Source organism: Rattus norvegicus, chromosome 2, assembly GCF_021556685.1.
Source record: "Rattus norvegicus strain SHRSP/BbbUtx chromosome 2, alternate assembly SHRSP_T2T, whole genome shotgun sequence".
Classification (NCBI taxonomy): Eukaryota; Metazoa; Chordata; class Mammalia; order Rodentia; family Muridae; genus Rattus; species Rattus norvegicus.
Genome location: NC_141535.1, coordinates 2,731,169 through 2,749,338, shown reverse-complemented (window position 1 = coordinate 2,749,338; position 18,170 = coordinate 2,731,169). Strand labels below are relative to the sequence as shown.

The 18,170-nt window shown below is 39.5% G+C and overlaps 1 pseudogene; it reads right to left on the bottom strand.

Annotated features, from left to right (window-relative positions):
- LOC148006609 (uncharacterized) overlaps nucleotides 1-18,170 on the bottom strand; it is a 2,902,548-nt pseudogene that overhangs the window by 202,485 nt on the left and 2,681,893 nt on the right.

The window sequence follows — 18,170 nt, the reverse complement described above, 5'->3', positions numbered from 1 at the left end:
ATACAGGGACTCAGGATTAGGGTTGGCCCTGAGGTCCTTTGGGGTGCATGCTTGTGATTTCCTAGAGAAAGATCTGTTTTTTCTTGCTTGAGAAAGGGTACATACATAGCAGAGAACATTTTTGTATTTGTCAAAGAAGGTCAGGAAAGGGCCATAATTGTCAGTCTAGAAAGGGTATCACCGAGTTACCCCTTTGTATTGGTTGCCTCTTCTACCAGCTCTATCTACTCTTCCTGGGTCTAGTCTCTGGAATGAATGAGTAGTTTGTCTTGTGGGTTGGTGAAGATATCTGGAAATTATAATTTTTATATAGTTTTAGCTATGAACTCCCTGTGTGAATGCTTATCTGCTGTGATGATTTGAATAGGAATGACCACCATAGGCTCATATGCTTGAATGCTTGTTGTGTAAGGAGTGGCACTATCAGGAGGTGGGGCCTTGTTGGAGTATGTGTAGCCATGTTGGAGGAAGTGGGTCACTGGGAAAGTGGGCTGTGAGGTCTTTATATTCAAGTTATGACCAGTGTCGACACAGTCTCCTGCTCCTGCCTTCAGATGAAGATGTAGAACTCTTAGCTCCTTCTCCAACACGATGCCTCCCTGAATGCTGCCGTGCTTCCCACCATGGCGATAATGGACTAAATTTCTGAGAGTGTAAGCCAGTCCAATGTCAGTTTTCTTTATCAAAGTTGACTCAGTAATGGTGTCTCTTCACAGCAATAAAACTGTAAGACACCTATTCACCTACAATATTTTGCCCAGTGATATTGTTCCATCTGTTTCTGGCCCCCAATTATTTATTTATTTAATTAATTTTATTTTCCTTTTTTTTTATACCATATAATTTCTTCCTGAGTTTTCATTTACCCAATCTAGATTTATTCCTTTCTGATCATTTTAGCGCTTGTCTTTCTTTATTGAGTATTACTACCCAAATTTTTCTTAATTTTGAGTCTTCTTGATGGTCATAGTTGTGCATGTTTGCCCCCAATTGACAGCAAATTGCTGTCAATATGTATGTCAGTGTCATTTATTTTTAACCCGTGCAGTTGACAGATACATATTTGTCATTTAAGATCTCTTCATATATTGTAGAACTAGAGTTTTAAAAAGGTTACTCATTGTCAGAGTCAGGATGTGCAGGGCCGGACATGCCTGAGGGAGAGCCAGAGATAGGACTTGCCAAACCAGCTATCAGCCCCAAGGACATTGACCATCTGTAGCCACCCCCTCCCCTTCCTTCACCCCCCTGAGTGAGATGAGCCACCCTACCTGCCTGCCGAGCTGCTAGAGAGCATGTACTCCTTGCTGATGTAATTTCGCGCCGAAAGTAACTGTGCACCATTTGAATTGACCAATCATGTGTAACCTCGAGAATGCCCCTAACCTCCCCTATATAAACCCCTGAGTTTGGAGACTCGGGGTCAATTCCTCTGTCTCCTGTGTGAGATACGTGTCCACCCGGGATCCCGCTAAGACCCGGGATCTCGTTAATAAAGCTACCTCGTGCTTTTACATCAAGAATGGCTACTCGTGATTCCTGGGGGCACCCCACCCCGAGATCGGAGCGAGAGATGCAGCTCCCCGTTTTGGGGTACGCTCTTTCAATATCACTGTGCTTGATTGCCTGGTTGTCTTCATAGTGGTTTAGATGAATTCACCTTGTTTCTCTGGGAACATGGCTAATTAATTAATTGATTAATTAATTAATTAACATGAGTACACTGTAGCTGTCTTCAGACACATCAGGATAGGGCATCAGATCCCATTACAGATGGTTGTGAGCCACCATGTGGTTGTTGGGAACTGAACTCAGGACCTCTTATCCACTGAGCTATCTCTCCTGCCCAGGTCCATGCCTCTTAGGGTATGTGCAATATTAGCACTTTTTAGTCCTTACTATAGTTCCTTGTTATATAGACATATGGTAGAGCTACATTTTCATTACAGTATTAATTGTACTGTTGTTGTCTCTGTGATGACTGAATCTAACTATTTTATATATTCATTGAGTTAAAGTTAAATACTAATCAATCAAGATATTTGCTTAAAGAGAGCAGATCATACTGTTTATAATTACAAGTTTTGTTGGTAAAGTGTTACGTCAGAGTGGATCCTGGTACAGCTTTTAGAGTTAGCCTATAGAAAATGCAAAAATTTTCTTCAACATACCTTGGCAAATTTAATTTCTTAGACTTTGGTCATATATATTCAAGCTAAGAATGTTAAAAACAAAATCAATGCTTTTTATATTCACTACTTAAGAAACTCCTCAATTCTCGATAGCACCTTATGTGGGAAAAAGTGAAGGAGGAAAAGATTGCTGTGGTACTTTTTTAGTTCTTATATTTGGTCTGAAGTTTCTTTTATCTTTGTTTCCTTCTGGTGTTTGATTTAGGACATTAAGGTCCTTTCAGATTCTTTCACTAGTAGGGAGGGGCTGACTGTACAAAGACCCTTGGCTTTTGTGTTTTGAGCCCTTTAGGTCTTTTGACTGTCCTGTATAGCCTTCAGCCTGTGTATTGATCTTACACAGCCTGCAGTGTAAGCAGTTGAGAGAGCTGGTCTTGCTACCTGTGTCCTGTGCCCTGTTTAGAAGTGGAGGGATGTTGGAAATCAAAGTGTGCATGGGAAGGTTGACTTGGGAGAGAGATGCCTAGATCAGCCCATTGTTATCTGTGAGAAAGCTTTGGAAAGATACCTGCTGTGTTTTCAGTTGCTAATTTTCAGTTGTGAAGGCCTCATCTCAGGCAACCTTGACTTCCTGTCCTTCTTTTTTTTCTCTCAGATTCAGGGAACCCCAACTATGTTGTGGGATTGGCGCCACCTTGTGTCCCAGCTCAGGACTGGTGTGGTACCTCTGGTTGCCTAGGTTTGCTTGGGACTTGGGAAGGAAGCCTCTCAGCTAGCTCTCTGTATACCCTTTAGACTCATGCTTAATTCCACCCTGAAGCAGCTTTAGAGTGAAGCCCTAGTTGTTAATAATGAGTGGATGGGGGTGGATTTCCGTATCGGGTTACTTCGGTTCTAAGCCAGACATGGGTTTGTCAATTTGTTACTAAAATTTCCAACCCTAACAGCCCATGTAAAAGACACACAATCCAAATATTTTAATTATAAGTTATATGCCTACATTGGGCATATCTAATACAATACTAACTTATTTCCCAATTCTAAGACTCCTTATTACTTCTGGTTTCTCCCAGCCACATGATTCTGGTGTATAGTGGCTTCCTTCTCTCCTCTTCCTTCATTCTTTTTCTCCTTCTACCTGCCACCCCCTCCAGAGCCTCCAGTCCCACCTTTCCTATCCAGTACCCAATCATAGGCTCTAACCATTTATTGACCTATTAAAGTGGAGAGAAGGTTCACATAGCATCACCTAAGTACATGATGCCCTGCTTGTGGGGTGGGGAAAACCCCTCTTGAGGAACCAATATGAATAATAATATACAAGCAGCATCAAGCCAAACCACTACAGTTTACTCATAAGATCTCAGTTTTTAGTACAAAATCCAATAATGTTAGTTGTTTAAATGTGTGTCTTACCATATTTCTTACACAGCTATTTTCCAAATGTGGGTTTGTCTGGTGTTCTGTACCAGCATAGAGTATTCATAGTTAACAGTGTATTTTCTTGCCACCAATACATGAATTTTTGTTGGATATGCTAAAGAGTCATAATGGTTTTACAAAGGAAAGCTAATTGTCAGAATTTTGTTTTGTTTTACAGTCAGGGTTTTCTGTATAGCCCTGGCTGTCCTGGAACTCACCTTGTAGACCAGGCTGTGTTCAGACTTACAGAGATGTGCCTGCCCTCTGTCTCTGAATGATAGGGTTTAAGTCCTGTGCCCAGCTTGATATTTTTCTTTGTCATTCTCTCTCTCCCTCTCTCTCTTTTTTTTTTTTTTTTTGCCCCTGTCAATGGATTTTATTTGGTCACAGGGTCACAGGCCAGGTATGGCCCCAGCCTTATTTGACCTTCTTCTTTGGGGCTCAGGTTGTTGGAGTGGCCGAACTTCTTGTAGCAGTTGACTACACTGTGTGCAGGCATGAGTAGCACTTGTGGCAGATCATCTTGTCACAATTGTAATTCTGGACAAGGTGACAAAGGGATGACTCGATGATGCCACTGTGCAGACACAGCACCAGGTGCAAGGTGTACTCTTTCTAGATGTTGTAGTTGGACAGGGTGTGGCCATCCTCCAAATGTTTGCCAGCAAATATCAGCTCTGCTGGTTGGTGGGATGCCTTCCCTGTCTTGGATCATTATTGATGGTGTCACTGGGCTCAATCTCAAGAGTAATGGTCTTGCCTATTAGGGTTTTCATGAAGATCTGCATGTTGGTATCTGCTACTTGGCCACCTTGTTGAAGAGAAAGAGTGGTTTGGGGTTTTTGGGATTTTTTGTTTGTTTGTTTTGTTTTTTCTTTTTAATACTTAGATCATTTTGTTGACTTCTCGGTGTTTGTTGAGGGCTGGTATAATTTGCATTTTAAATATATTTACCTGGATCTTCACTGCTTGCTCTCTCCTTTATCTTACCAGGCAGGTGTCCTTTTTTTTTGGGACTGAATAGACTTTTTTTTAAATGGTTTCTAGTCTGTGTTCTTTCACTGCCCTTTTATGAGTCAGTTTTTCACAGAATTGGCTGTCACAGTGCAGGAAAGATTCGGCCAGAGCTTGAAACAAGGAGAAATGGGTGGCAGTTTTAGGACCTGTACTATCATATTTTGGAACACCAGGGGGATTATTAGAAGTAATATTATTATAAAGTAATGTTAATCTAATAGTTGGGTTATAATAATCCTTATTAACAATCTCTGGTTATTCTAAGTCAGTAATTTTCCTTATGAGATAATATTTACTTTCATCTCCATAAATATAATAGTCATGCGGCAGAACTAGTAACAGCTAATGATGAAAGAACAATTCCCTGTGTATATAGACTTTGGTTTTTTTTTTTTTTTTTTTTTTGTGAACTACTTTTTGAAATATGTTGATTTATAACAGCAGTATTGTTGGTATCAGGAATTGCCTTGAGCAGCGACACCATTTGGTAACTGTTGACATGGCAACAGCCCTACTTCCCAGTATTCCTTTGGTCCAAATCACAACTCCTTGTGGGAATAGTTATGTCATATACCAAATGAAAGGCAGACTTCTTCTGCCCTCATGCTCTCTCTTCTCTTCATTCTTTTCTCTTCTTTCTCTTGCCCCTTTCCCTTGACTTGTTCTCCCATTAAATCTCACCAAGTGGAACTGTGTTAGTTTTGTGTGCTCTATTTGGATGGGTGTGGTGGGTATTTTATTACAACGAGATTTTAATAACAACAAGTATGATAATTTAAGAGCTTGGAAATCAGACTGACTGGAAATAAATTCCAATTTGGGCACGTACCAGGTGTTGAACTTATATTACTAATATACAAGTTGTGGGTGATAGTAATTTTTCCCTATAGTGTTGTGAGAATTAATCTAACTCCTTGTGAACTTCTTGTGTTTTATTACTTATTAACAACATTGGGTAGTAGTAGCCATTGTAATTGTTTCATTAAATAAAATTTGTAGAGTTGTGCAGAATGGAGTTTATCAAAGCTAAATAGGTGAAACTACACATAACTAAATTGTATAATGAGATTTATCTTATAAAATTATAATCTTAAAGAAGAAGGTTAGAATGTAGAATAGGAAATAATGCTATGCTATTCTTAGAAGTGATTTAACATTCTATCAGAAAACTGAAGAAATGGAAATTCATCTATTAAGGTGGAGTACAGTCCATAATATATTCTATATTATGTTAACATTATTCTTAAATGTGATTTTTTTAAAATTGACTAACTATGTTTTTAATGAGAAGAATTAGTTTGGGTTTGAATGCTCTTTTTTTCCGTTTAGGCAATATGTCAGTATTGAGGGCACCCAGACATCAGAGCTCTGGAAGGCATGTTGATACTGTTTTCTTCTTTGTCTCCTGGGTGTAAGAAGTATAACAGATCTTAAAGATCTGTATTCTTGTTTGTTTAAAAAAATTGACACATGAGAGAGAGAGAGAGAGAGTGAGTGTCTGTGTGTCTGTGTGTGTATCTGAAATGATAACAATATATTCTTTGGAAAGTATTTTGTTCTTTCTCAATTAAATTTATTCATTTGTTCAAATTGGCTACCCTTATTATCACAGTTTTAGGAAAATTAGAATAGTACTGCTTTAGTGTACGTTGAAATATACAGAGAAGAGTATCTTAAATTGAGGACTCTGTTATCTCACATAGATGACAGTTTCTGGATATTTTCTATATCTTTTTATTGCACATTAAGGGGAATTTGCTGCTATACTGTGTCTTCAGACTTTCTCTTCTGTTCAAATAACTCCTCCCTTAATGTAGGTAAACATACTAACTTCTGGGTTTTGGATAATTCTGTATCATTAAGTTGAGTCAACTGGGCAGTCTGTTTTGCAAATGAAATTTCAGGTTTATGTGTGTACTACTTACTAGTATTAGAAGCATTTATTTAGCATTTTTCTTTAGTTCTTTCTGGACAAGATAGCTACATTTGCAGTTTCATTTGAAAGTCAGTTTTTCTCTTATGTGAAAATACTAGAAAATTCTAGATTCCCAACAAGGCTTTATTTTGTTCTGGATAGTTTTGACTCAGCTCTGAAAGGGATTTTTTTGAATGTAAAGGAATTGATTTTAGGCTAGGGACACTTACCTTCTGGTCTATTGTTCTTTTGTCTGGCTTATGTAGTGAGGCAGGAGAGCTTGTGTGTTATATGTTTCTTTGTTCTGAGCAACCTGCTCTCAAAATCTATTTATACCTACTTATACCAGAATTACAAAAGTCTGTTTGTAGTTTTTTGTCTCATTTTCTTCTCCTACAATCTGAACCTGATATCCGAGTTGCCTGTTTTTCATTGTAAGAAATCAAAGGCCACAGAAAACTGACTCTGCTGCTGTTAGATTGAGTCAGTTCATCAAAGCCATGTTTGGTGGAGCAAGCTTTTAATCCTAGCAGGTGAACTTCTATGAGTTCCCGGCCAGGCTGGTGTACATAGAACACCTTTTCATCCTGATGCTAACACACAGCTGGAGTGGCATTATTACCAGAATAAACTGAAAGGAAAAGCCGGTGCACATAAGTTCTTTAAAGCAATAGTCCTCCCATGGATGGTCTCTGAATGTTGGAACTTTGGAATATAATATATCATGGCTGTTGTCTTTGTTTAGTGGCATTTTCTGTTGGATTGTTATTGATGACCCTTAAATTCTTGCAGATTAAATAGTGGACTGTTGTGGAAACACTGGATAATCTGGTTACTTTGTGTTGAGTTTGTAAGAATGTGAAACGTACTTACATTTTACCAGAATCCATAGCTCTGGGTCCTAGGATCTGAAAATATCTGTATGGGCTGTGTATTAGGTAAAGATGTTGATGGTTATTGGTCAGATAAGGAAAACTTATTGGTGGGGTTGGTGTGGTGCTGCTTGTATTTAAATGCTCCCTACCTACTGGCTCCCAAGACCCGGAAGCCCTGAGGAACAGATCCTCAAGTACCCCAAGTGATGCTCTGTAAACTTTGCTTCTTAGTTTAACTCATCAAAAATGGATAGAGTCTGTGATTAGGCAATAGAAGAAGAAAAGTGAGTTTGAGGATGTAGTGGAGGGTCTCAAGAGAGAGGAGAATGGGGAACAAGAGTGGAGACCAAGGGAGGAGGAAATCACCATGTGAGGAGATGGACCCTGAGCATATGGCTTGGAAAAACAGCAAGTAACAAGGGACATTATGGCATGGAAATAGGTTAGTATAGCTGTAAACCTGCCCAATTAGGCTTATGACTTGTAAATAAAGTACCTGGATTGTGTGTCTTTTATTTGGACTAGTTAGAGTGTTTAATTCCTTTTATAATTGGTGCCTTTCACCCTGAGATTAAGTCTCATGCTCTACTGAAATGAAGTTAGATATTGTACTGTGTGTTTCTGGTGGTGCAATAACTTTGCTGTTTTTCATAGAGCATTGAGGTGTTTCAATATTTGTGAAAAAGAGGCAGTGAGTAGTTTTTTTTTAACTATGTGCTACTGCAGTGTACACAGAATAGCTTTGTTTGGAATTAGCTAAAGTGATAGGTTTGGGTCTTGCTTTACTAACAGTGTAGTTTGTAGCAGAAAAGTTTCTATAAAAGCACACATCATGCTTAACCTAATAGTATTATCCAGAGCAATGACCAATTTCTTTAATATATTCATCCATTATTAATTGACTTCTTTATGGTTCAGGTGCCGGGCACATTTATACATCTGGGTGAGATTGCAAATTTGGTTTGTATATTACAAATGCTGGTAAGCTGTTTTTCTATCGAAACTGGAATTATGTTCTGTAAAGCAGTTACTACTGACAAAAATTGAGCTCAGGTTTTTTAGTTGAAGGTGCACTTGTTTCATGACAAGTAGAAAATAATGCTGTTAGACTGTTTTTACCTGTGCGTAAAAGAAAAACTTTAATGTTTAAGATAAAGTGTCATTATAGTATATAAAAATGTTCATATAATGTGCATATATTTGTGTGTGTGTGTGTGTGTGTGTGTGTGTGTGTGTGTGTGTGTGTGTGCGCGCGCACATGTATGTTTGATTGTAGTGTATAGATGAGATCATCAAGCTAACTGACTTAGTTTCTGGATATGGGAAACAGGAAACCAAACTTTCTAAAAATGATTAGTAAGTTTTTGTTTAATCAAATGGCTGGCAGAAACTTGAAATTTCTTTAACATGTTATTTTTAAGTTCTATAGAAAGTTCTTTTAGGAAAGAAAAAATAAGCATTCCAAGAAACTTCTTTTCTGTTTTTCCTGTTATAGTGAGCTGCATAGTTCTCCTAAGCAAGGAGGTGGATTTCATCCTCCTTACCACTTTCACCCTTGCCTACCCCAGGGACTGTCTGACAAGGTAAAAGAATGGTTTCCATTTATTAAAACATGATACCGTGAGTTTATTGTGACGCGTTTTTGTCTGAACACTGCTGAAGAATAAAAAAACAATATTACTATTTTTTGTACTAAGTATAGAAATACTGGCCATTCATGCAGGTGTTTGGAACCTAAATATTTGCACCTGAAAATAATAGAAACCATATTTCCTTAATAACATTTAAGGAAAACATATGTTAACATAAGATTAAATCTTATTTTAATGCAGACCTAATATCAGATTCATCAGTGAGTAAGAATCCCGATTCTACGCAAAGAAATTGAATTGGTTCTGTTTTTTTCAAGAGATGAAATTGCTTCTTGTGGTTATGAAGGCAGGTATGGAGAAGCTAAGTGAGTTCTATAATAATAATAATAATAATAATAATAATAATAATAGTAATAGTAATAGGCATTGTCATGTTTAGCTTCCCTCAGGTATAAAATGATAAGAAATTGAAAGCGACATTTTTATTTTTATTTTTATTTTTTTATGTGAATGGCATTGGCGAGGCCTTATTTGTCAGTCTTTGCAAATAAGAAAAACTCGCCTCACAGACATGTTGATGTATGACTTTCTTTTCCGGTTGTTTGGTTTCAGCATCAGGATTAGACTCCCAGTAAATGTTTTCTAACTGTTTTTGGGATATCTTACCTTTTCAACTTTGAGAATGTGGTGGCCGCTGTTTTCATACTTTTCTTCCCGTGCCTTTATATCAGTTCAAATAGGATTCAGGAAGTAATATTGACCTATTGTCAATACAGATTACCATACTGTGCACACTCAATAGGTATACTTCTTGGTTCTGAACCATGTATGATCTTGGTTCCATTACTATAGGCGGAAATATTTTCAGAACGAAATTTGCTTCCTAAATGTCATAGTTTAGGGCTCACCTGCTTTGTTTTGCAACATACCCTGTTTTTGCTTTTTGTTTGTTTTGTTTTGTTTTTTGAAAAACTGCTTTTGTTTGCTGTAGCACAAAACTGTTAGTTAGCCTACTAATTTAAAATTAATATTTTGTAATTCCATCCTTGATTTATATGAAAACAAGTCACTATACCATTTATTTCACTTCTTTGTGTGTTTTTATTGAATTTCACCAGGTCCATTAATGAACATAAGAGGAAGGACCATGGAAAGGAATATATCTCTTACATATTCACAGAAGATTATGCCAAGCAGGAATACTGCATATAAGACCAAAATTTCACTGGAAGAACCTGACTGAGGAAGTGAAAAGGAAAAGATGGGAAATAGGAAAACATTTGAAAATAAGGCTGTTGACAGGCTGGAGAGGAAGGAGGAGATTGAAAATTTAAATTGTGCTACCTGAAACAATGTATTTTCATGGATACAAATATGTCTTTGCCTATTTAAAAAAGTACTAGTTACTATGAGGTATGATTTATCCATGTCAGTTATGGTACAATATGCTTTAGGAACTTAATTCCTGGGGACTTAAATTGAAAGTTAGTGGTATGGTTATTTAAAAACTCTTTAAAAACAATTTAAAGGAGATAATTTCTCACTGTAATTGTGTACTTTTCTCCATTTCCATTGCTTATGTAGATACATATTACTTCTTACCATCTTTTAAATGACATTTAGTTACTTATAATAGTTTTTCTTTATGTGAGCATAGTTATAAATACACGTGATAGTATAAAATAATACAAAGAATAGTGTACTCTACCTTACTTATCTGTTTGTAAAAACTCATTTGTGTGTGTGTGTGTGTGTGTGTGTGTGTGTGTGTGTGTGTACTTTAAATGTGAGTGAGGCATGTGCCTTGAGAGTGTGGTGGTTGCCATGGCAACAGAAGCAAGCAGGTCTTTGTTACCTAAGGATGATGGCTAGCTGTAAAACACTTCTGATGATAACATACCTCCCTTTTTCTTATCATAGAGAGAAGAAAAAAGGGAAACAGGGGAAGCCAATGCTAAAAGGGAAATCGGGGCTGTAGACCTCTTAAACTGCTTCCTGCTGTCTAGGAGCATTATCAGATTTCGGGCGTAGCTGACTTTCACCATCCGGGCCCACTTGATAGTTGTGCAAAAGGAAGTGTTTGACTTTTTGGTTAGAAAATTTTGAATTTTTCTTTGAAGGAATGTGGAAACAAGATTGATGAGGCAGGGAGGAAATAGTAGGTCCAGGAAAATGGGGGGAAGAGGCATTAAGAAGGGCAGTATCCTATTTCCATGTAGGGTTTTGAAAAACCCAGGAATTGGAGGCCTCATGCTGTTCCCTGCATTTCTGGATGTCTGATTGCAGCTAATGGAATGTATTTCTTACTGCCCCAGATTCGTTGACATAGAAACAGCATTCTTCCTGGTGAAACAGACAAAGACCACCTCCTTTAGCTGTCAGGACATCTAGTCCCTGTCAGTTCTGAAGCACAACTGCTGCCAAAGAATCGATCTTTTTCTTGATGATGAGCATGGTTTCATACATTCCTTGGAAACGGTTGCAAGCTGGGATAAGAACTTCTGGTATAGGGTTAGGGAAGTCTTCGATCCTGCTGTTCCAGTGCCAGCACCTGTAGCTACTCCTGCAGCAACCAGGAATGGCACAACCTGCAGTGCCCTCTTATGCTGGACAGGTATGTCAAAAACTGGAATTGGTAGAGATTCTTTGCCATGTATTACTCCTAGTTCAGGGAAGGAACACCAGTATGCAAACTCTTCCAGACCAGCTGGCAGGTAAGTGATGATATATACTAGTGCCACAGAGAACTGACGTGTTTTGGACTTCAGGGCACTGCGGCAGAGATGGGGTATCAAGGATGGTGGTTCTGTTGCAGTGTAGGGAACTGAGTTTTCCTTCAGAACATGTCCTGGATGTCATAAAACTGTCAAACCAATAAGAGGGATATAAAAAGTATGGGGCGATGTCAGCATCGGAGTCAGGGCAGCTGATAAAAGCTGAGGTAAGGTTATTGGGCAGTATCACTAGAGAGGCTGTAATTGGCAATTGTGAATTAGTTTCAGGGGGGTACTGCATAGCTAGCAGTCTTTAAAGTGACCAGGTTGGGTGGCCATAAGGAGTTGGTACACCAAGGTCAGGGTCTGAATCAAAAGGCTAAATGACAAGTTAGTACCATTTGTGAGGGGGGATGTCAAGGACGTAAGGACCCTGGAGGACTGTTTGATTATTTCTCCTATTTTTCCGATATCTAGAGTTTGAGAAATTGGACAAAATTTCTCTGGATGTGGATAGTACTCACTGGAGACCCTGCTTGGTTTTTACATTAGAGCTTACCAACAACTCTTGTTTTCTACCTGGGATTCCATGGGTCTGGTATATAGAAGAACAGGGTCTTGCATTGCTGACAGAAGTGATTGGTCCTTGATCCTAACATATGTATCTGGAACGACCAATATGGACAGCCCCCATATTTGTCTGACCATTTTTTTTGCAATCATCTTTTGTCTGGTCAAAGAGGAAGCAGACAAAGAGAACATAATATGTAGAAGGAATGACAGATATAGGGATGACAGCAATTTGGATTGACTCCCAGCATGGAGTGGTTTCCTGATCCTATTGGGAAAGTCTATTTATTATCAGTGGGGATCCCTTGAACCTCGAATCTCTAGATGTAAGTGATACTATGGATGGAAACGATCAGATGAGAAGCCCAGGTCTAATCCAGTGGAGTGGAGCACAGATGCTAGAGTGGAGTTTCATTCTTCTGGGATTGGGGACAAGGTGGGTGGTCTCAACATCTTGTGGAGCTTAAGAGAGCAGGGTCCATGAAGGGCCCTACCATTTAGGAGAGACAGCTAAGAGCTGCTGATCTGGAGGGGACAGAAAAACTTGGGTCTCAAATGTTGATAGGTAGTGGACAGGAGACAGCGTGTGGCCTTGGTCAGTGTTGGTCAGTAGAGTTCCACAGGAGAGAAAGGGGGTGACAAAGTAATGGGGTAAGTCAATGGTCTAGGAGGGGAGTGCATTTACTTGAAAGACCAGGAATTAGTACTGACATCGATACATGAGTTTGAAAGGTGAGACAAAAAGAGGTCACTTGGGGAGAGCTTGTAGCCTAAAATGAGCCAGAGGTAGGAGTTTTGCCCAATCGAAGTTCCTGTGACAGTTTGACAAGAGTGGATTTTAGGGAGCAATTAGTTCTTTCTACCTTACCTGAAGATTGAGGGTGGTATGGAATATGAAAATGCCAGGTGATGTCTAGGGCCTTAGACAGAATTTGAGAAATTTGGGAAGTAAATTCAGGACCATTGTCTCACTGAAGGGAGGCTGAGACACCAAATAGAGGATGATTTCTTGGAAGAGGAGCTCAGAAACTGTCTGAACCCTTTTGTTAGTTGTGTGATATGCCTCCACCCACCCCAAGAATGTGTCAATCAAAACTAGGAGGTACTTGGCACATTTGGCATGTGGGTAAAGACAAGTTGCCAGTCAGTTCCAGGAAGGGAATCTCTGGCCTGATGGGTAGAAAAAGGGGTGCTACAACACCAGAGGTTGAAATCTGACACTTGACAGACTTTGGAAGAGGCAGTGATGGATTTTAAGAAACTTAAGTCCTTAGGAGTAGGCTTCAGGTGGGTTTTAACAAAATAAGACAATGCCTTGCTGTTAGGATGAAAGATGTGGCGAAGATAGGACAGAGTTTGATGAGTGTTAGGGAGTGAGAGTGGGGATATGGGTTGCAGTGTAAGAATGTCCTGGGGAGGGTGCTACATATGTAGGTACCTACGGGCCGCAGCTCTGGCTGCCTCTTCAGCTCCGTTTTTTCACTTGGAGACAATAGAGTCATTCGTCAGGTGGGATCGGCAGTGGAAAAACCCAATAGCTGTGTGGAGAAGGGAGGCTTTAGCATGGCCATAATTTGGTTTGCATTAGTTACTGATCCTCCTTTAGTCATAAGTACCCCATGCTCCTTCCAGTTAGTGGCATGGGTCAGGATGATATGGAAAGCATGTTTAGAATCTGTGTAGATGTTGAGGGTTTGTCCCTGTGGCAGTTGAAAGGCATGGGTAATGACTACTACTTCAGCCTGTTGATTGGTGGTATGAGCAGGAAGGGCCTGTGCTTCAGTGTCTGACACTATGGGGCAGCTGGCTCTTATGGCTTCTTCATGTAGAAAGGAGCTTCCATCTGTATACCAGGTATAGACGGTCTGAGGCAAATTGCCCTCCTGTATTTGTGAAGGGTGAGGTAATTCCTCTAAGGTTTTAGTGCAGGGGTGAGATAAGGAGTGGTTAGTATTTGGTGGAGAAAGAAGATTGGAAAGGCGGGTGTGAATTGAAAGGTTAGTGTGGAGTCTTTTATTAGTGCTACCTGAAGAGAAAGAACCTTGGAGGGAGGTAGATTCTGTAAACCTTTGAAAGGTAGGAGCTGTGACATGTTATAAGAGGAGAAGACCATTATAGGCAACCCAAATGTTAGGTTTTCTTATTCTTGAATAAGGAGTTCAGCAGCTGCTAAGGTACAAACACACGGTGCCATCCCTGCATGGTTAGATCTAATTTTTTTGACAGGTATGCTACAGGTACAAAGGAGGGTCCCAGTTGGTGACCGAAATTTCCAAATGTTGGTATCAGGAACTGCTTTTGCCTCCAGCAATGATGTCATCTGGTCACCTGAGCATCTGTTGTCAAGGCAACGGTCATCCATTTCCAGCATACATTTCATGTTAGAGTTACACCACATTTCACATAAAAGGCAGATCCTTTCTGCCCTCTTCCACTTGTCTCTCCTCTCTTCCTTTTTTCTCCTCTCTTTCTCTCCTACCTCTCTTCCCCCCTTGGCCTTTGTCTCTACCATTCCAATAAACCTCTCCACGTGGAGCCCTGTTGGCCTGGTGTGGTTTGTCCAGACATGAGACATAGAGCCTCTCTGTAAAAGACAATGTAAAAGGTGGTATGTGTATGGCTACTTAAAAAGACAACCAAAAGCCATCAGTGGCTGAACAAAGAGGAAAGTGAAAGGAAATGGATTCATTGGATTTCAATCAACCTGATAGATAACATTTTACATTTTATGCTCAGGTTGGGTGCCATAGGAGAACAGCCTATAGTATAGTTGGTGACCTCCAAAGGAGCTGGGAGTTGGGTTGAATCTTGTGAAAAGATCAAATACAGAGAACTCATTCTGAACCGTACAGATCCCATAGGATGCTTTATGCTAAGAAATATAATGTCAGTGCTGGAATATTGATACTGGTTAAAACTTAGACTTTAATACCAAAGTACTCATTTTGGTTCAAACTGAATTTGAACACCTGCAGCGTGAAATACCGAAGAGGGCACCATCCCATATTACCCCATGTACCAGCAGGTCACATGGCACCAATGGGTCATTTGGCCCTGGTGGGCTGTTCTCATCTTGACAGACTTTCTGGCCTGTAGCTCCAGAAATCTCTTCACCCAATTAGCTATGTCACCTTAGAAAGTCACTACCATGACAAACCTCAGATTCGAGCATCCAAATTTATCGGCTGGCTGGGTGGTGGGGGTGGGACTGGGGCTGTACCTATCTCTGGAAATCAGTTGAGAAGCTGTGTGAAGGGAAAGACTTAGTTCAGCTCTTCCTTCACTCCTTCATTGGAGTCCCCATGGAGTCCGATGGTTAGCTTCAAGCATGCTTGTCTAAATCAGTGAGGTTCTGGCAGAGTCTCTCAGGAGACATCCACATCAAGCTTCCATCAATAAGGACTTCTTGGCATCAACAATACTGCCTAAGTTTGGTGGCTGCATATGTTATAGATCCCCAAATGGGGCAGTATCTAGATGGCCTTTCCTTAAGTCTCTGCTCCACTCTGTGTCCCTATATTCCCCTCCCTCTTGAGTACTTTGTTCCCCCTTCTAGGAAGGACTGAAGTGTACACATTTTGTTCTTCCTCCTTCTTGAGCATCATATGGTCTATGAATTGTATCTTGGGTATTCCAAGCTTTGGACTAGTTAGTATCTACTAACTGTGTTAATTCACTCAGGATGATATTTCCTAGTTCTATCCATTTGCCTAGGAATTTTATGAAGTCATTGTTTTTGAAAGCGGAGTAGTACTTCATTGTGTAAATATGCCACGTTTTCTGTATCCATTCCTCTGTTGAAGGGCATCTAGGTTCCAGCTTCTGGCTGGAGGGCCTTTGCACTAGAATGCTTCCAGTTTGATGTCTCTCTCTCAGACATGCTCAAAAGTTTTAGTACTAGGTGATTCTAGAATCCCATAAATCTGGATATAATATTTTGTGTAAAATTACGAAAGCATTTTAATTAAATTAAAATAAACCCAAAGTTAAAACTATGGATAAACTCTCTTCCAGCTTAATCTTTTCTTGGTTATTATCAGTATCTAAGATACATGCTGGGTGACAACAGCAAAATAAGAATTACCCTGCAGTCCCTTAACCATTTTCTATGAATCTGTGGTGTTGTGTGTTGTAAGAATGTTGGTGGATGTGAGTGTGTGGTGCATGCCTGTAACTGTATGGCTTTATCCATCTGTGCATGTGTTTTTGGAGTTCTGAGAAGTATTTCAAGCGTCTTCTTTAGTGCTGTTCACTGTTCTTGACATAAGTTCTCTTGTTGAACTAGAAATTCAGTGTGGGATTGGAGAACTGGTCAGTGAGCCCTCAGGACTCAGAGGTAATAGTTATGTGTAGCTATCCCCTATGCCTGGCATTATGTATACATGCTGAATATTCACACCCAGGTCCATATGATTCTACCCATTGAGCAATTTCCCAGTCCTAGAGTGATGAATGTTTGCTTAAGATTTGATAACAGACCTTAATTGTTTTCTGTTTTTGCTATCGTTTGTAATTTTCCATACGTAACTCTGCAGGTGGATATTATAAAACACACCTGAATAGACCAGAAAATAAAAATAGGAGTAGATGCATTACAAGCAAATCTATAAAACCGTATTTTGCATACTTACCTTGTGAAACACACTTGATATTTCTGGGTTTGCCTGTTATATAAACACCATAGTTTGATATAAGGACAGTTTAGACTCTTTAAATAGAAAAGGAATAATAGAGATACATCTCTTGAAATAGTATAGAGACTGTGATACTTTATCACATGAGAATTAAATCTGAGCCACATATCCTTCAGCAGAGGAAATGAGGGAGAAGTATGTATATACCTTTTGCAGCACAGTCTCTGGAATAAAACAAACAGGGACATTTAAATAAATATATAGAAGTGTTTAAGACTTCATTTCTCTTCCAATGTTTGCAATTACATAGTCAAACATTATATCTTGGATTCATAGATCACTGTGCTATCTAGGATTGCGTGATGAGGATGGCATAGTGGCAGTATACCAAAATAACTGATAGGAAAAGCAGAGCAGTCTCCCCATTAGGATTCATATGAATTGCATTTCCGCCCTACTGGGAACTAAGCAACAATGGTGAAACTGTACAAGTACCTCTGTAGTAATTTGGTGTCTTGGGGTTATGTCCAGAGGATATACAGCTGGAGCACGTGGTGTTCAATTTATTTTTAGTTTGTCTGATTTAAAATGTGATTGCTGTTAGTAAACATTTTTGTGAAGATTGCTTGAAATTTATTTGCACGTTATTAGAAATTGTAGAACCATATTTATAATTTCCAGTCCTGGGGGTACTGATGGTTGTACATGGGGTACAACTAAGTCAGCAAATGATTAAGTCAGACAATGCTGATGAAAAGAACATGGGATACCACAGATACAGCTGCCTAAGAACTGATAACCACAAAAGTCTCTTCCCTCAACCTTGCCTCCTTTAAGGCATTGGCTTCAGCATCAGACAGGCCTTGACAAGTTTGATCCTGGGTAAGGGAATAGAACTAGTGTTCCAGTTATTCTTTTGTCCAGGTCTTTCAGACAGCCTAGGGCAGTCCTGGCTCCCCACATTAATAGGTACTTCATAGTATTCATAAGACTTTCCGGCTGGATGTGACTTTTGAATTTTCTTTCATAAGCAGGGAAGTGTTAGATCACAGTCCTATCTAACTGGCCGCTTTCCTCAAACCAGCCATCCCCTTTGTAACCTCTCAATATAATTGATAAGCAACATATTCTGTGGCCTTGTAATCTCTCTGTCCCTTGCATCTGATTCCCAGGCCCCAAAAACATCTAATGGTAACTGCCTCCATCTTTTTTCTTTCTGTGATTCATCTATTAGTCTAGATCACAAGGTAGATATCCTACCCAAAAAAAATCATATGATTGAGGAACACCAAAATCCTA